Source organism: Haemaphysalis longicornis, unplaced genomic scaffold (assembly GCF_048455015.1).
Source record: "Haemaphysalis longicornis isolate Haplotype H1 unplaced genomic scaffold, Haemaphysalis longicornis Haplotype H1 scaffold_3, whole genome shotgun sequence".
In the NCBI taxonomy this organism is placed as follows: Eukaryota; Metazoa; Arthropoda; class Arachnida; order Ixodida; family Ixodidae; genus Haemaphysalis; species Haemaphysalis longicornis.
The window spans coordinates 145,464,972-145,485,069 of NW_027526335.1; the positions used below are offsets into that span (position 1 = coordinate 145,464,972).

General features: G+C 48.2%; 1 protein-coding gene across 2 annotated transcripts in view; it reads right to left on the minus strand.

The window, feature by feature from the left end:
• Window positions 1–19,781, minus strand: part of LOC144173448 (uncharacterized) — a 172,293-nt gene extending 152,512 nt beyond the window's left edge. Inside the window, exon 1 of one of the 2 annotated variants that reach the window (XM_077701868.1) lies at window positions 19,647–19,781. The gene's annotated coding sequence lies outside the window, so the exon portion shown is untranslated. Of the gene's footprint in view, window positions 1–188; window positions 333–19,646 lie in introns of those variants that run through there. The other variant, XM_077701869.1, reaches the window with a different exon arrangement.
• Between the last annotated feature and the right edge of the window lie 317 nt (window positions 19,782–20,098).

The window sequence follows — 20,098 nt, forward strand, 5'->3', positions numbered from 1 at the left end:
TGTGTTGAGAATCTTTACTAGGACCATGGCCTGATGCGGGGCTTCAAAATAAGGTTGTTCGTGCCCTGAATGTGCTTTTTACCTCAACAGGAATAGTGACAAAGTATTAGGTGACATATTAGATTTTTGTCGTGACTCAGTGACCACCAACCCAGGAGGACATTTTACAGACAACTTTTAGTACTCACGAAATTGTGGTGCACAGTGGAGTAGTATAGCCTGGTCTATGACCCTGTATTGGTGAAGTGGAGTAGCCGGGAGCAGATCCCCTTCCAACCTCTCCACTCAATAAACCAGTTAAACCACCAAGTCTTCCAATTGGTATGTAGCCCTCTGAGCCCACCTATGCAATAGAGTATGTTTTTGAACAGTTCGCAAAAAAACTCACAAAGCTTCCATTAAGTCGAGCATGGCTTGAACCATAGCGGAGCTGCGGGATTTTTTTCTACTTGAGCAATGCAGGGCCCATCACCACACATTTGTACAAGTTTGAAATTGTTTATTTATATGTTCGATCGCAGCTTTGCACTGTGCTAGTAGTAGTCATCGTCATAGGCATCGCTATCATGGTGTTCCCTATGCCAAGCATTAAATGCGTGGAGCGCCTGACGACATCTTGGCGCAGCGACGGCGCTCAATTACGTGCATGACGCATGCGCGAAATCCTTGGGGTCACGTCGGCGTTCTCTGGACCAGGCGTTGCGCCAGCTGTGGCTTTGTGGGCTGCTAGGCAACGTGAGGTGCTCCTCGTGGTTGTCTTCATTTTTTTTTGTCTTAAGCCACTGCGCGCACCGGGGACGCCTGGCGGTCGCCGCGAAAGGCGCTCAGGAGCGTGCTGATTTTTTTAGTATTTTTAACGCGTTACGCCCCACACATCACAACTAACAACATCTATACGCTTTATAGGGGCCGGAACATGCGACAGGTGGCGCTGCTGGCGCGGTTCAACGGCGCCACCAGCGGAAGAAAATCGCAAAAATGGTGGGGACATGCCCTGGCGTGTGCATGTGGAGCACGTGGGATTCCGTGTTGTTTAAAAGTGCGACCGCTCGTTATTTTTACGACGTCATTCATATGACACACACATTTTTTGCCAGAAATTAGGTCCGCGTGGCGCCCGGTCATATTAAATAATTACCAGTATAGGGTAATTAATTATTAATTAGTCATTGGTGAAGTTAAAAGTCAAATTGATGTTACTAGAGATTGTGGGAACGAAATTAAAGGTTTTCGTGAGGGGAATGACGTGGGACAAATTCAAAATTGCTTCCCCGTTACAGCGACCGGAACATATAGTTTGCCCCACGACACTAGCGCTATTTTTTTGCCGCAGCGGCGAAAAACGGAAGTTGTGGACGTAAAATTAGCCATCTCGCCCACAGCTGCGGCACGTTTTTTTTTTTTTTGCGTGCAAGCGCTCTGTAAGCTCGCCGGGAGTTTCTCAAGAAGCATTAAGGCCGAAACGTTAATTACATAATTTAGGTTAATTACCTAATTGTTGATTAGCCAGAGTGGGTTCAAAGTCAAAGTGATGTCATGAGGGCTTGTGAGGTATCAAATTACAGGTCTCCATAAGGGGAATTGCGTGGTAGAAATTAAAAATTGCTTCTCGGTTATAGCAGACTCCTTCAATGCTTTTCTGGTCATGAAACTCCCGGCCAAGTTTCGTACGGGGACAAAGGCTACCGCGAGTGGCGCCACCGGAGATCGGAGGGCATCGGGCGGCCGCCCCTGTTCTGAAGCCAGACCGGCACGCAGGATCGCAGTAGCAGCATGCCCGTTCGCACCAAATTTTTTTCCACTCACAAAATGATAAGTCCATTTGAGCTGCGCACGACACGTAAAGCGAAAGCGCACTGCTGATCAGGCGGCGAGCGTCTGTTTTATCTTACTCTGGGGTCCATTCCCTGCCAAACGCACTAGGACCACGCCCCCGGCTGCCCTCCGATCGACACCACTGCCGCGGCGCGGCAACGAACGAAGCTCTCCCTTAGCGTCACGCGAAGTTTCATGACCAGAAAGGCATTGACGGACTCTGGTTATACTTATGAGATAATCACGTGAGTCACAGGTTGGGTTAAAAGTCAAAGTGATGCCAGCAGGGTTTGTCAGGTAAGAAATTAAAGGTCTCGATGAGGTGAATCACGTGATACAAGTTAAAAATCGTTTCCTATTTATATGTCATGGGGTAGTCACGTCGTCATGGATTCGGTTAAAAATCAAAATGATGCCACCAGGGCTTGTTGGGTATCCAAATAAAGGTCTAAATATCAGGAATCATGGGGGACGAATTAAAAATTGCTTCCTAGTTACAGTCATCAGATAGTCACGTGAGTAACAGATTGGGTTAAAAGTCCAAGTGATGCAACTAGGACTTGTGAGGTATCAAATAAAGGTCTCGATGAGGAGAACCAGGTGGGACAAATTACAAATTGCTTCATGGTAAAATCATGAGATAGTCACGTGAGTCATGGATAGGGTGAAAAGTCAAAGTGATGCCACTAGGGCTTGTGAGGTATCAAATTAAAGATTTTGATGAAGGTAATCACGTGGGAGAAATTACAATTTGCTTCCTGGTTATAGTCACGAGATAATCAAGTAAATCATCGATTGGGTTAGAAATCAAAGTGATTCCAATAAGGCTCGTGAGATATAAAAATAAAGAGCTCGATGAGGGGAATTAAGGTTTATTAGTTAATTATTCATTAGACAGATTGGAATCAAAGTCAAATTGATGTCATTAGGGCGTGTGAGGTATAAAATTAAAGGTCTCGTTTAGGCGAATCACGTGGGCGAAATTAAAAATTGCTTCCGGGTAATAGCCGTAAGATAATCAGGTAAGTCATAGATTGGGTTACAAGTCAAAGTGATGCCAGTAGGGCTTGTGAGGTATCAAATAAAGGCCTCGATGAGGGGAATTATGGGGGACAAATTAAAAATTGCTCAATGTATAATGTCATGACATAGTCACGTGAGTCATGGATTGGGTTAAATGTCAAAGTGATGCCAGTGGGGCTTGTGAGGTATCAAATTGAAAGTCTCAGTAAGGGGAATCACGTGGAACAAATTACAAATTGCTTCCTAGGTATAGTCATGAGATAGTCATGTAAGTTATGGATTCGGTTAAAAGCCAAAGTGATGAAACTAGGGCTTTGAGGTATCAAATTGGAGGTCTCAGTGAGGGGAATCACGAGGGATAAATTAAAATTTGCTTCCAGGTTATAGTCATGAGATAGTCACGTGAGTCATAGATTCGGTTGAAAGTCAAAGTGATGTCACTAGGGCTATGAAGTATCAAATAGCAGCTCCGGGGTATCCGAATCGGATGTTATCTACCGCTGCCCGATCGCGAAAAGCAGCCACGGCTCTGAGTGCAGCCCGGGGAGGGGTCATTTGCCTTCACGAAGAAAAGGCTGTTTGGGTGTATTTTCACAAGAAATAAACATATTTTCTGAATTCCGTGTCAAGAAAACTATAGAGGAATACCCCCAAAAATGTTTTTGAAAAGCTCTTCAGCAGCTCTTTAGAGGGCTACGGAACGGCTTCGAGAATGGGGTAAAAATCTTTTTGCACGTATTACATTGGTTAGGTTATGCTTGTAAAATTTGTTGGTCATTTTTAGTTTGGCGACGGTGGTATTCGTCCGTAAAGTTGACCCTACGCCCACTGCTTCCTCCCGTATTCCCGGAAAGTGAGAAACAGATAGGCAGTGACCGGAAGTAGCGTCATATTCGGAAGACAACCAGGGGCGTGCGCCGCCGCCTCGATGTGTTCTAGTTCTGTGAGCGATGTTCCGAATTAAGTGTGCGTGTAATCTGGACTTTACTTATCTTTATTGTCCAGAGTAGCTTTCGCGTTGATTTTTAACCGTTAACCTACTCTGTTTTTAGATATTCTCTAAAGCAGCTCTAGATAACAGAAATTTTCTACCGGAGCGCCCGTGGCTACTACATTGCCTTCACGAGTAGTCGGTGCCGGCAGTGTAGTCGGGTGCTCTTTGCTTCATACGCGAAGCGACAGGCTCAAACAAATATGGAGGTGCCCTAAGTTTCGGATCTATTTATTAGGGGAATAGAAAATTTGTGCAATCGCAGTGCTCTGGGTTTCCCGAACTTCTTGCTCGTTTTCCCGATCAACATTGTTGGCTATGATGACAGCTTACCTAAGTAGGTCGATTTTTAGAAGAAATTTTGGAAAGCATCAAACGGTTTCTCTGCGTGGGAGCGTTCCGCACACTCGCTGGTCCTGCAGTCCCGTACGGCACACGACGAGATTCGAACCGCGCATGCCCCGCCTTCGCTGCTATGTAGAAACAAGGAAGTTGCGAAAACCAAGGTAAACGTGCCAGAGAGGGGATGATAGTGTAGTGAGAAATTGTGCTAGGGATTGTCATCAAATGTGATTTTGAAAGAGTTGATAGAATTTGTATCGCGATGCCAAGCGCAGACCGGTCGTGGAGGCTCGTCGACGGCAGGAAATGCACCTGCCCGAGCACGAGATGTCGCGAGAGGCCAATCGATGGCGCTACTTGCGCGCAAGACTGAACGCAACACCGATCGCTAGAATGACTATCAACGTGGAAATATGGCTCCGCATGCGAGAAAGGAGATGACAGCGTGGTGAAAAAAATTCTTAAAGATAGTCATTCGCAGTTGTAGAGATAGCCGCGACCAAATATCTGCCCCGGTGTTAAGCCTAAAGTTCCCAATATCCGAGGCGATCCGTGCAACCCAAGCCGGCCAAGCTGTTAGGGGAGGCATTCTTCTAAAGCTCGTCGCGGACCAGCGTGCTGTGTTTGGGTTCCTCTGTTTTGCAGGGCCACCAACGTTAGGTTACCCTATGTTAAAACTACGTATGTGCAGCAATGCCACGTTCTGATGACCGGCTGCGCAGCGACCCGGCATTTGTTTAGGTGACAACGAAAAGCCGCGTAACTCAAATCAAAGAGTTGAGTTTGGCAACACTTGAACTCGAACTTGGCGAGACTTGAAGACTTGAGCTCGGCCACACGTGTGTCACACTATCCATGCCACAGCCGTCTTCAAAAGCACAGAACCATGCCGTATATTTTCAGTAGCGTGCAGAGTAAACTTCGTCGCATTCACTTGCTGTGCTTCAAGCAGCACCGTGATTTCTTGTCGCACTGTTCTACACACAGACGTACCATGTCATCTCATGCATTACTTTCAGTTCACGTGTGCTCTGCAGATCTGTGCAGTGTGATCCGGTCGGGTGCACCTGGAGCATACTCTATTCTCTGTGAGAACGGCCTTCTTTTCGGTCATTGGAATGCTCTTACGACAGTTCTCAGTCGCATGGTTTTTCTGCTTGCAGAATAGGCAGATTCTATCCGCTGAGTTGTAGAAGCTGGAAGTTGTGCGCAGCTGCCTGATATTGTATTTGGGTTTCACAGCTGTCTTCTATTCACGCTGCCTTTCTTCCCGAAAGCATAACTGCTCCCCTAGATGTGTCATCAGCATGTCCATCTTTTCAGCGCACTCTTTTCCTGTTGAGTTGTTTTCCGCGTTAACTTCCTCGGCTGAGCTGCTTCTTATCACTTCTTTTGTTTTGAACTGTGCTGATAGCTCCGGTGGAATCGCTTTTTCAACAATGGCAAAAACATCTGTGCGTAACTCACGGGTTCAACCTGCAGTGATTTCAGTGCCAATGTGTTGATCTGTACTCTCTGCACAAGCCTGTGGAGGTCGTCCGTTTATTGTGCCAAACTTACTTTCTCTAAGTTCAACAGCTTACTCATTTGCAGCTCCAACAATTTTTTCTCGATTTCCGAACGTTTCTTGCAGTATTTTTATCGCTTCATCGTAATTTGTTTCTGCAGAATACTGCAGCCCTTCTATGGCAGCCGCTGTTTTCCGTTGAGAGATGCTACAAACAATTAAAGTTTTGTCCCTTCGATATGTTAGGTCTGAAGTGAACTGCTGACTCATACTGAGCCCACAAGCGTTGCCACTCCAAAGCTAGTCCGCCAAACTTTAGCAATTCCAGGTTGGGTAGTTTAGCTAGCTCCGTTGGGTCTTGAGCGCTATTTGGTGCTACCGCGTGCCTTGCGCTGCTATTCAATTCTATTTGTACAGGATCTCCAGTTCCGAACTCGATGGTAGACAAAATTGGTGTTATTTTTATTTCATACTCTATTACACTTTAAAATTCGGCAGCGGCTTTTTATAACGCCAGATATTTCTCCATTTGCTCATTGGCATTATTGAGGCTTTCGCTTATCTCCATGATCTGCGTCTGAGTCGCGAGTAGCTCTTCTCGGCTGGCTGCTTTAACTTGCTGCTCGGCTGCGTTGATAAGCTACGTGAGCTGGTAGCGAAACGCCTTCCTTTTCTTGGTTATCACTTCTTTGCTCATTTCTCTGCGGTTTATGCTGACGCCTTACTTGTTAGCCGTTCCGATGCCTCTATTTGCCACTCCGGTTTCATCGCGCCATCCAGGTCGGTCCACTGCTCCGCCGCCGCTTCCTTCTCTGCTGTTCAGTCCCAGATATACGTTCGTTGTGGGCGAGGAGGTAGAATCCTGGTCACGGCACCTTTTGTTCTGACGAGCGCGACAAGTGATAGCATGGAACAAGGAACGTTTAATGAATAAGTACAAGTAGCACGCGCTCGCGCGAAGCAGTCTTCGTGCTCTTCGTCTTCAAGCGCCTTGATTATGATATTTTACTTGATGATAATGATAATGATGATGATCTGTCACAACTAACTGAAAAGGAAAAACCTGATATTCTGGTCCTTCAAGAGCCAGGTGTAAAATATCATCATCAAAGCGCTTGAAGACGAAGAGCAAGAAGACTGCTCCTTCGTGCGAGCGCGTGCTACTTCTACTAATTCATTAAACGGTCTTTGTTCCATGCCGTCACTGGTCTTTCTCGTCTGAACAAAATCGTGCCGTGACCAGGATACTACCTCCACACCCACAACGGACGTCTATCTGCGACTGAGCTGCAGAGAAGGAAACAGTGGCGGAGCAGCGGACCGACCTGGATCGGGCGACGAGACCGGAGTGGCCAGTAGAGGCATCGGAATGGCTAACAAGTAATTCGTCATCATAAACCGCAGAGAAATGAGCAAAGGAGTGATAACGAAGAAAAGGAAGATTCTTCGCTACCAAATCACGCATCTTATCAACGCAGCCGAGCAGCAAGTTATTGAAGCAGCCAGCAGCAGGGAACAGCTACTCGGAACTCAGGCGCAGATCAAAGGGATAAGCGAAAGCCTCAAGAATGCCAACAAGCAAATGGAGAAATATCTGACTGAAGAAACAGCCGATGCCAAATTTGAAAGAGTAATAGAATATGACATGAAAATAACAGCAATTTTGTCTACCATCCAGTTCAGAACTGGAGAGCCTGTACAAATGGAATTGAATAGCAGTGCATGGCAGGCGGTGCACCAAGTGCAGCTCAAGACGCAACGGAGCTAGTTAAACTGCCGCCGGAAATGGTAAAGTTTGGCAGAAGAGCTTTGGAGTGGCACCGCTTCTGGGCTCAGAATGAGTCAGCAGTTCACTTCAGACCTAACATGACGAAGGGACAGAAACTCGATTATTTGTAACCATCTCTCACCAGAAAACAGCGGCTGCCATAGAAGGGCTCCAGTATTCCACAGAAAAAATTACGATGACGCGATGAAAATACTGCAAGAAGCGTTCGGAAATCGAGAACAATCGGTGGAGCTGCACAGAAGTGAGCTGTTGAGCTTTGAGAAAGTAAGTTTGGCAAAAGAAACGGACGATCTCCGCAGGCTTGTGCAGTGGGTACAGATCAACACATTCGTACTGAAATCACTGAAGGTGGAACCCGAGAGTTACTCACCGATGTTGTTGCCAGTGTTGAAAAAAAGATTCCACCGGAGCTATCAGTACAGTTCAAGTTGAAAGAAGCGATAAGAAGCATCTCAGCCACGGTAGTTTAGGCGGAAAACAAGTCAACAGGAAAAGAATGCGCTGAAAAGATGGACAGGCTCATGACATTTCTACGGGAGCAATTATGCCTTCGGGAAGAAACACAACGTGAACAGTAGAAGACAGCTGTGAAACCCAAAGATAACATCAGGTAGCTGCGCACAACTTCCAGCTTCTAGAACTCAGCGGATAGAATCGGCCATTCTGCAAGCAGAAACACCATGCGACTGAGGACTGTCGTAAGAGCATTCCAATGACCGAAAAGAAGGCCGGACTCACAGAGTATAGAGCATGCTTCAGGTGCACCCGATCGAATCACACTGCATGGATCTTTAGAGCCCGCGTTAACTGCAAGCAATGCAAGGGACGACATGCTACGTCTGTGTGTAGAACAGCGAGACAAGAAAAGATGGTGCAGGTTGAAGCACAGCAAGCGAAGGCGACGGCGTCTACTCTGCACGCTACTGAAATTATACGGCATGGTTCTGTGCTTTTGCAGACGGCTGTGGCATGGCTAGGGGGACACACCTCTGGCGCACATTTCCGTTAGCTGTTGGACAGCGGAAGTCAGTGGTTAGTCAGTGAAACTGGATCGGTAAAAGAAGTTGGCGCAAAAGTAATACGACAGGAAAGGCAAACAATCGGTTCATTTGGAGGAGACGAGAAAATCAAGTACATGGACGTAGTTCAAGTGACTATAGCACCCCCAGACAAGCAAACAGAAACAGTAATCGAAGCTCTACAGGTTGATGTGATTTCGTACAGTAGGCTTCCTGCTCCAAATAAGAACATCAACGAAAAAAATGGAACAACTGCAGCTACGAGTAGCGGATCACAGGACCAGGACGACAGCTACAGTTGCGATAGGACTACTAGTTGGCTCCGATTAATATTGGGAGTTTTTTGATGGTAGAACACATTAATTCGAAAGTAGACTGATGGCAGTCGAAGCAACCTCAGGTTGGGTAGTGCAAGGTCCTTCGGAGAAAACTAAAACGATAATAACGCAAACCCAATCAGTCATGGTTGTGACAGTTGAAGCGGCGGAAACAGAAGTTCAACAAGAGCTACAGACCTTCTGGAGCCTGGAATCATTTAGAATCACGAAACCCATTTGCAATATAAAGAAAGCGAAATCATAGAAGAATTCAAGCGGAAGATGAGCATCGAGATGATCTCTATCAAGTCAGCTTGCCGTGGAAGGAGAGCGTTAATCTGGAGACCAACAAGAAAAACTCAAAGAAAAGACTATTACAACTGACGAAAATGTTAAAGAAAATCGAAGCCTAGCTGCATGGCTACGACCATGCGATCTCGTAATATGTGACATTGGGAGTACCGGAAGAGGTTCAAGAGTCCTGGTCACGGCACCATTAGTTCAGACGAGCGAGACCAGTTACGGCATGGTACAAAGAACGTTTAATGAAGAAGTAAAGGTATCACGCGCTCGGGCGAAGGAGCAGTCTTCTTGCTCTTCGTCGTCAAGCGCCTTGATTATGATATTTTACACCAGCCCCTCCGCGCGAGGCGGCGACCGGCGGCGGCCGCAGGGCTAGCTGCTGCCTGCGCGCATCGCAGGCCGCTGTACAGAGCTTGTTTCCGCCTGTACGAATGTGAAACCAAAGTTACACATGCGAGGAAGGGTATGACGGTGTGTTCAAAACTTGTTCTAGGAATTACGACTAAAACTGGTAGTGAAAGCGGCGAACAAATATCCGCACAACTTCCCTGTATCCGAGAAGCCGTAGTCGGCCATAAGCCGTTGGGGGAGAACCCCTTCCTAAAGCTCGCCGCGAACCAACTTGTTACGTTTATACTTCCATGAGGCTCTCCTATTCTAAGGAATGATTGTGTGAGTCTTCCATTCACCAGACGATCTTGCCGCCCGTACCCGAACGGGAACGGAATGAGCTCTTCAGGCCAAGCTGTCAACGCAGTGCCAGCACTTCCGAATATGACGTCATCTTCCGCCGGCCAATCGCGAAAGGCAGCCAGGGTTCTCACCGCGCCCCCGGGCAGGGGTCACCCGTTTTAAATGCAGAGCATTTCTTAGCCTCGCCTGTTCCTGCGTCGGACGGTGTCAACCGTTTCGCGTCCGCAGCAGGTGCGCTTCTCCTTCCCTCCTCTCTCTCAACAGCAGCTGGCGCGCGCATGCGTCGTAGTCAGCCCGTTCGCTCCGTCGCGGTCTCGGCGTAACAGGTGCGTGATAGCAGCGCGGTTGGGCGTGGAAGGGTGCGCGCTGCTTGCGCATGCGCGCTCTTCCCCCCGTACTGCTCTCCCTCTACTGCGCGCGCTGCAAATATAGCGGCTAGCGGTCGCTCGTGTTTCAGTCACTGCGTTGCTCCTTCCTGCCTTGGTTGACGCTCGTGCTCACGTTTACTCGTGTCTGCTACTCCAGCATCACGGAAGAAGCGATGGAAGCAACACTGCCTTCAATCAGTACTGAGGCCCCAATGCTCTGCATTTACTCGTGTTCCCCTCGCGGGAAGGCGCGGGAATTTTTTTTCACAAAAAAAGACGGATTGGGAGTATTTAAACATGAAATAAACATGTTTTTTTCGAATTCAGCGTCAATCAAAACATAAACAACTTTTTTTGAAAATCTTTTCACTAGCCCTACGGGACCGTTTTTTTTAATTTTTGGTATTTTTCTAAAACACATGAAACGGAAATTTTTTCACTCCCTTCACTATTTCATGGAAAGTTACATCTCTACTCAAGTGGCATCTCCTTGCAATTCCAATGAACGCTTTTCCCTTATATATAAATTAAATTCATTCATTTGTTTTGCTTATTTATTGCTACTTTGTTACTCGTGGCTGGTATTCCATGTGGAGCAACATCGCACCAACACAATACTGTAGCATTAAGTTAAACATGCAACCGGTAACGCCATCTAGGAGTGTCCAGTTTTTCTTGTATTTTGAGCAGATTCTCCGTTTGGTTCTTCTTAAGTCGCTTCTCGCTTCGTCTTCAAATGCGCCCCTTAACCTGTGGACACTGGCTGGAATTGCTGTGACGTAGGTATTCGATTGGTCGGCGCTTCCCCATACCACCAAAACTACAACGCCAGTACTAGCGACGCCCGAGGTCGTGAAAAGAAACACGAATACCTCCACATTTCTATCAATACGCCGGACGGATGGGAACTCTCCTAAGCGTTTCTCGATGACATTTTAATAGCCTATAGCTCGTTCCGCATGGTGCGAATTTCCTTGTGAATTCGCATTTGCGGCACTGTTCGAGTAGTACAACGAGCTATTTTTTAGCTTCTGCAGCACCGAAAATTGATTGTTTGCATTGTTTTAGCTTGTACAGCCAAACAACATATTGCCGCACTAGCGACGCCGCAGCTGCGAATTCGCACGTACATTCGCACCATGCCACTCTACTTGCATTTACGCAAAGGTAATAGATGAGTTATTGACACATGTGTGGTTCCAGAACGTCAGTACTCATCCTCCCACTTTCATTCCAATGCCGTATGAATTCGAGGCGTTGACAAAGAAATGGTTATGATTATCATTGTGACGATCATTCTTCTCCAGCTCATTAGCTAGACATCTTGTATTTCATCATATATCTTAGCTTTGAGGCTCACTTCTCTCTGCCGTTACAGTATATATATCCGAACCCGACTTCCTTTTTTTGTAGTGGCTCAAAAGAATCAGTCCGTATTTATAAATAAACCCATAGAAATATTTTCGGGGTGGACGGAGAGCAGCCCATGTGACGCTCTCACAGCGGGGAAATCTTACTGCCGGCCTGCTCGTGGCCCCCCCTGCCGGCGGACTGGGCTGTGTCGGTCGGTTTCGGCTGTCCTGCTTTGGTCCGTCGCAATGGCAGGAGTCAGTGGTGTGCCAGGCCCACTGTATTGGGTATTCAACGCCCATGGGAGCTTAAGCAACTCCCAGGCACTCTGAGGGCAAGTGCCTTCCATGAACACCGATGCGTGATGCGGACGCAGCCCCGGACAGCCTGGGTGGCTACCGAGGTTGGTGCTTGGAATGGTAATTCGAACAAAATTGGCGGCCGCAAATTTCTGTGGATCAACTATGATTCTCTTTGGCCGGGGGCGGTAACACGCCCCTGTAATCCAGTGTGGTGGAGGTCGGGGGGTGAATGTTGCGAAGTGCAACTGCACCAAGCGGTACAGTTTGTGTTATAGTGGCGCACGGTTGCTGAAGCAATGTGAGCGCTACTTTGAGGCCGGGGGAGAGGCGAGCCCCTGTAACCTCAGCTAGGAAGGGGCCTATAAACACGAACCGATCTGCTCGCAGAGGGAGGTGACGAGCCCTTGTAACCCAAGTCATAGGGGTACACGCGGTACAGTTCGTTTTATCGTGCCATGCTGAAGCATGGGTACACACAATGAGGCCGGGGGTGTAGCGAACCTCTGTAACCGGAGCATGGAAGGGGCCTTTAATGCGAACTGGTCTGCTGACCGAGGGAACTTGATGAGCCCTTGTAACCTTCAGTCTTGGGGGCGAGAGTGCAGAGCCACCGGGAGTTCCTCAGAGGATCCCTTTTATCCCGAAAGGTGGTATTTGTGGAGCAACTATGACTCTCTTGGCTAGGGGAAGTAGCGAGCCCCTGTAATCCAGTGTGGGAGGAGGCCAAAGGCTGGGGGTGGTAACGCACCCCTGTATTCCAGCGTGAGAGGAAGCCAGCGGGTCAATGTTGCAACGTAATCACTGCGCTCAAGCGGTACAGTTCGCACGTAGTGTTGGCGTACCATTGCTGAAGCAATGGGTAGACCACTACCGAGCCGGGGGCGTGCACACCCCTGTAACCATAGCTGGGGGCTCGTTCTGTTGAACTTGCGAATTGGTCTGCAGGCCGGGGGTTGTGACAAACCCTTGTAACCTAATGTCATAGGGGCCAGAGCGTGGAAGTACGGTAATTCTACGAGACCTCCTCGAGGAATCGGGGAGGCCGCACAATCCCTGCCTAGGGAGCTTGCAAAACGGCCGCCACTGCGGAGGTTCCTGGAACAACTGGAATCAGGTCCTACGCGGAGGTCGGGCGGTGGGGTGTCAACCTGGCACTTGGCAATGCGATTGAAGCAGGAAAGCGTGTCGCGATCGATCAACTATGACTTTCTTTGGCTGGGGGAAGTAACGCACCCCTGTAATCCAACGTGGGAGGAGGCCGGCGAGTCAAGTTGCGAAAGTAGCAAGTGCCGCAAGCGTACAGTCGTTGTATTGGGAATACCGATTAAATTCGGGAAACCATTACGGGCCGGGGGACTGGCGACCCTTGTAACCGCAAGCTTTGGCGGGGCCAGCGACCTGATCGCTATAAGTCGGGGGGAGTGACATACCCCTGTAACCAAATGTCATGGGGGCTAGATGTTGTACACTCCATATGAGGCCGGGGGGGTGTCGCGCGCCCCCTGTAACCTTGCTGCGAGTGGCCTATAGCCTGATCTTCTCTGGCTGCCACGGGACGTGCTACCACGAGCTACTTGGTGTTCCGCACAGGGGAAAACGAGGAAAGGGGAGGTTAGTACACCTACCGGGGAAACTCTCCTGGCTTAGTAACGGCTAGTAGGCCCGGACCGATCTCCTCTGCCGAGCCGCTACACCACGGCAATGCCAAAAAACTCTTGTGCCATTGAGCGAAAGAGTAGGCACAGAGGAGGACATAAGTACATGGCTCTCATAACCGCTACCGTGGGAGCCTGGCGAACGTGGTTGGCTTGCCAACGTGGATTTCAATTAACGTTCGCATACAAACTTCCGGTGTCCGGAGACCGTGAAAAGCAGGTGTTGCAAATAGCCGTGTATAGTGGAAAGCTTCACTGGTGATTCATGAGTACCTTGTGCGGGACAGTTGATCGAGGACGTTAGTACGCATCGGTCGCAGAGCTGGGGGTCGGGGGGGGACCCGGCCGTCGCCACTAAGTAGGGTACTTCCTGTCTCCGACAGTTTGGGCCCAGTTATTGGACCCTATGGGTGAGCGGTAACCCGTGGCAGGGACCGCATAATATGGCAATTGGCACTGTCTAATGCCCTCCCTGAGCAATCAGACTTGGAAGAAAGTCAGACAAAAAGATTGGAGCAAAATTGCTTCCCTCATTCCCACCCTTTTTCCCATAACCCATTCCGATGTCCAAGTTCCCGTTCCCAGGAACACACACTATCCGGCTTTTTCCTAGGGGGGACAAGAGGGGTCCCCCCGGGCTCGTCCCCCTGGCGGTGGGTCGCAAGAAAGTCTTTCCCGTTAATTTCTCTCCACCTTCGTGTTGACAAAATTCTCTTTGCCGGTTGGTCTGTTTTTGTACTGTTGCAATTGGGTATAACCGGTTGTACTTCGTATGGTACCGGGGAGCTATTGAAAGCTCCATTTACTCGATGTGTTCCATACGGGGGAAAAATCTTACTGCCGGCCTGCACGTGCCCCCCCCCCCACCTGCCGGCGGACTGGGCTGTGTCGGTCGGTTTCGGCTGTCCTGCTTTGGTCCGTCGCAATGGCAGGAGTCAGTGGTGTGCCAGGCCCACTGTATTGGGTATTCAACACCCATGGGAGCTTGACCAACTCCCAGGCACTCTGAGGGCAAGTGCCTTCCAAGAACACCGATGCGTGAGCGGACGCAGGCCCGGACAGCCTGGGTGGCTACCGAGGTTGGTGCTTGGAATGGTAATTCGATCAAAATTTGCGGTCGCAAATTTCTGTGGATCAACTATGACTCTCTTTGGCCGGGGGCGGTAACGCGCTCCTGTAATCTAGTGTGGTGGAGGCCGGGGGGTCAATGTCGCGAAGTGCAAATGCACCAAGCGGTAGAGTTTGTTTTATAGTGGCGCACGGTTGCTAAGGCAATGTGAGCGCTATTATGAGGCCGGGGGAGTGGCGAGCCCCTGTAACCGCAGCTAGGAAGGGGCCTATAAACACGAACCGATCTGCTCGCCTAGGGAGGTGACGAGCCCATGTAACCCAAGTCATAGGGGTACATGCGGTACAGTTCGTTTTATCGTGCCATGCTGAAGCATGGGTACACACAATGAGGCCGGGGGTGTAGCGAACCTCTGTAACCGGAGCATGGAAGGGGCCTTTAATGCGAACTGGTCTGCTGACCGAGGGAACTTGATGAGCCCTTGTAACCTTCAGTCTTGGGGGCGAGAGTGCAGAGCCACTGGGAGTTCCTCAGAGGATTCCTTGTATCCCGAAAGATGGTATTTGTGGTGCAACTATGACTCTCTTGGCTACGGGAAGTAGCGAGCCCCTGTAATCCAGTGTGGGACGAGGCCAAAGGCTGGGGGTGGTAACGCACCCCTGTAATCCAGCGTGAGAGGAAGCCAGCGGGTCAATGTTGCGACGTAATCACTGCGCTCACGCGGTACAGTTCGCACGTAGTGTTAGCGTACCATTGCTGAAGCAATGGGTAGACCACTACAGAGCCGGGGGCATGGACACCCCTTTAACCATAGCTTGGGGCTCGTTCTGTTGAACTTGCGAACTGATCTGCAGGCCGGAGGTTGTGACAAACCCTTGTAACCTAAGGTCATAGGGGCCAGAGCGTGGAAGTACGGTAATTCCACGGGACCTCCTCGAGGAATCGGGGAGACCGCACAATCCCTGCCCAGGGAGCGTGCAAAACGGCCGCCACTGCGGAGGTTCCTGGTCAACTGGAATCAGGTCCTACGCGGAGGTCGGGCGGTCGGGTGTCAACCCGGCACTTGGCAATGCGATTGAAGCAGGAAAGCGGGTCGAGATCGACCAACTATGACTTTCTTTGGCCGGGGGAAGTAACGCACCCCTGTAATCCAGCGTGGGAGGAGGCCGGCGAGTCAAGTTGCGAAAGTAGCAAGTGCCGCAAGCGTACAGTCGTCTGTATTGGGAATACCGATTAAATTCGGGAAACCATTACGGGCCGGGGGACTGGCGACCCTTGTAACCGCAAGCTTTGGCGGGGCCAGCGACCTGATCGCAGAAAGCTGGGGGGAGTGAATGACCCCTGTAACCAAACGTCACCGGGGGCTAGATGTTGTACAGTCCGTATGAGGCCGCGGGGGGGGGGCCGCGCCCTCCTGTAACCTTGCTGCGAGGGGCCTATAGACTGATCTTCTCTAGCTGAGGTCACGGCAACCTCGTCACCCGAAAATTCCGATGGGGCGCAGTTGCATGAGCTACTTGGTGTCCCGCGCGGGGAAAACGATGAAAGGGGGGGGTGAGTACACCGACCGGGGAAACTCACCTGGCTTAGTAACGGCTAGTAGGCCCGGACCGATCTCCTCTGCCGAGCCGCTGACCCCGCGGCAATGCCAAAAGGCTCTTGTTCCATTGAGCGAAAGAGTAGGCACAGAGGAGGACATAAGTACAGGGCTCTCATAGCCCCTCCCATGGGAGCCTCGCGAACGTGGATTTCAGTTAACGTTCGCATACAAACTTCAGGTATCCGGAGACCGTGAAAAGCAGGTGTTGCAAGTACCCGTGTATAGTGGAAAGCACTGGTGATTCGTGAGTACCTGGTGCGGACAGTTGATCGAGGACGTTAGTACGCATCGGCCGCAGAGCTGGGGGTCGGGGGGGGGGCAACCGTCGCCACTAAATAGGGTACTTCCTGTCTCCGACAGTTGGGGCCCAGTTATCGGACCCTATGGGTGAGCGGTAACCCGTAGCAGGGACCGCATATTTGGCAATTGGCACTCTCTGATGCCCTCGCTGAGCAATCAGTCTTGGAAGAGAGTCACACACAAGGATTGGAGCAAAATTGCTTCCCTCATTCCCACCCTTCTTCCCATAACCCATCCCGATGTCCAAGTTCCCGTTCCCAGCAACACACACTATCCGGCTTTTTCCTAGGGGGGACAAGAGGGGTCCCCCCGGGCTCGTCCCCCTGGCGGTGGGTCGCAAGAAAGCTTTTTCCCGTTAATTTCTCTCCACCTTCGGGTGGACAAAATTCTCTTTGCCGGTTGGCCCTGTTTTTGTACTGTTGCAATTGGGTATAGCCGGTTGTAGTACGGTGGTACCAGGGAGCTATTGAAAGCTCCATTTACTCGATGTGTTCCATACTCGCCCTTGTGTTACTTTACCATCACCGCCCGCGTGGGCCAACTACATTACTTCAGTGTGATCCACGAATATTGTGCAAGCCATGTATTCGCACGTTGTCTTCTAAGAAGGCCGCATGACTTTGAGTACACAAGCGCCTGCCCCACAAACGCTTCACCTTATTATTATTTTATTTTATGAGAACCAATATCAGATTACGTTCGAAACTGCGGAGCATATGTAACACCCCTCTCGGACTGGAGATCAAATTATATTTAGAGTGAATGACATTTGCTCTAAATGTCAATAAAACAGCGCTACACGTCAACACCGAAGGAAATGTTAGGCGAATGGCAATTAGCAGCTAACTGAGGTTTCGGAGCTGATTCAGTGTTAAAATGAGTAGCTTCGACAGCAGTTGTGGGTCACATAAGAAAGTTCAGCAATGCAGCAAAAATACGGTTTCTAAAAACTGTCAGCAAACACATTTCCCCCTCATGTTGAATTTAAAATAAAAAAAGACAAACACGTTATAGAAAAAAAGAAAATCTCGTACACAATGCGCGCTCAAACCTTATACAGATTTTTCACGGATCTGTCTCGGCTTGTTATGTCTGCTGATGTCACCTATACCGGTGATTTTTCTTATTTTCTTTTTTAAAATATTGCTTTTTTATCTCTCAAAAACTAGTTTGTAAGAAAGCATTCCAGACCGAGACCTTTATTTAATCTTTCCTAAGCCCTACTCTCATCGCCTTGGCTTTTAACCCAATTTATTACTCACGTAACTATCTCATGACTATAACCAGTACGCAATTTTTAATTTGTCCGCCTGATTGCCCTCATCAATACCTTCAATTTGATACTTCACAAGCCCTAGTTTCATCGCTTTGACTTTTAACCCACTTCTCACTAAAACCTCATGACTATATATCTCATGACTACAACCAGGAAGCGATTTTTAATTTGTTTCCCATGATTCCCCTCATCGTGACCTTTAAGTTGATACCTCACAAGCCCTAGTTGCATCACTTTGACTTTTGACCCAATGTATGATTGACGTGGCTATCTCATGACTATAACCAGGAAGCAACCAATCTATGACTCACGTGGCTATCTCATGAATATAACCAGGAAGCAATTTTTAATTTGTCCCACGTGATTCCCCTCTCTGAGACTTTTTTTGATACCTCACAAGCCCCAGTGGCATCACTTTGACTTTTAACCCAATCAATGACTCACGTGACTATCTAATGACTATATCAGGAAGCGCTTTTTAATTTGTCCGCCATGATTCCCCTCATCGAGACCTTTAATTTGATACCTCACAAGCCCTAGTGTCATCGCTTTGACTTTTAAACCAATCTATGTCTCAAGTGACCATCTCATGACTGTAACCAGGAAGCGATTTTCAATTTCTCCACCTTGATTCCCCTCATCGAGACATTTAATTTGATATCTCACTAGATCTAGTTGCATCACTTGGACTGTTAACCCAATCTATGACTCACGCGACTATCTCATGACTATAACTAGGAAGCAATTTTTAATTTGTCCCCCATGATTCCCCTTATCGAGACTTTTATTGGATACCCAACAATCCCTGGTGGCATCACTTAGACTTTTAACCGAATCCATGACACCGTGACTACCACCTTACTATAAATAGGAAACGATTTTTAATTTGTATCACGTGATTCCCCTCATCGAGACCTTTAATTTCATTAATCACAAACCCTACTGGCCTAACTTTGACTTTTAACCCAATCTATGACTCACGTACGTATCTCATGACTATAAACAAGAAGCAATTTCTAATTTTTAGCACGCGATTCCCCTCATTAAGACCTTTAATTTGATACCCCACAAGCCCTAGTGACATCACTTTGACTTTGAACCCAACCTGACTAATCAACAATTAACTAATTAAACTAAAGTAGGTAATTAACGTTCGGGTCCTACGGCCTCGGGAAACACTACCGGCGAGCTAAGACAGCACTCGTGCGCAAAAAAAAACAAAAAAAAGAACGTGCCGCAACTGTGGGCGAGATGACTAACTTTTCATCCACAACTTCCGTTTTGCGCCGCTACGGCAAAAAAATGGCGCTAGTCTTGCGCGGCGAATTCCAGGTTCCAGTCCCTTTAACACATGCGCCTTTTAGAAGCCCATGTACTGACAACATTTGTAAATGAGAAACTGCGTATCACTCCACGGTAAAATAGTTATAAAAAGTAGTGGGTGGCTCAATATGTGTTTTGGACATTGGTGTTTGGCGTACTCATGTATTTCAAGGGTACAGCGGCTAGTTTAAATAACTTTCTGAGCCCCTATTGCTGCTGATTTTTTTCTGTTAATGATTAGCCAGGCAACATTTGTACACTCTACAATATTATGTTCAGCAAAACGTATCAGTGCTGCCTGAAGAAATAACTAGCAATTCAGCTTTGAGATTTCAACGCAAAAGTGCTCGAAACAAATCATTCTTCTTACGTGTTAGCCCGAATAAAAATATATTACTGATAAGCTTAGTAAGCGTTTCTGACCATGTGCTTATTCGATATCGAGTATCGATCCAAACGGTAAAAGAACAAGCCAGGCGCCATTTCAAAATAAACAATAAGTGAAGCATGCAGAATATCGATGCATTCGCGGTTAAGTACCTGTTTGTTTAGGCAATATTTTTTAACTTGCGAAAAAAGCGCGAGTAACGTATAAAAAACGTACCGCTAAAACGACGACCGCAGTGTGAAGCCGCAAGTGTGATACTCTCCTTTTATTTATTGGATATCTTCTGGTAGTCAAGAAAACGTGCGGAAGGTTTCATTCCAAAATATGCACTTCGGCTTCGTCAACTTGGAGTCTGACGTTTATACTGACGCATGACTGACCATCGGCCTTCTTTTGTACTTTCTTGTACAGAAAACAGAATTTGTTGATCTTTGTGGGTGCCCTTTGAGATAAAAGAATAGTATCAAAGCCTCAAACGCACAAAATACGTAGAAAGGCGACGGGCGGCGCTTGAAATACAGGACTTTAATAGTCCTTGGATAAGAACAGGAATCTATATTATCAAATAGAAAAAGAACACCAGAAAGCGCTCTTAGCGTCTGCCGCTCTTAGTAAATTTGGCTTTAAAGGTTTTCCCTACAAAAAAGAAGCTTTTTTAAAACAAAATG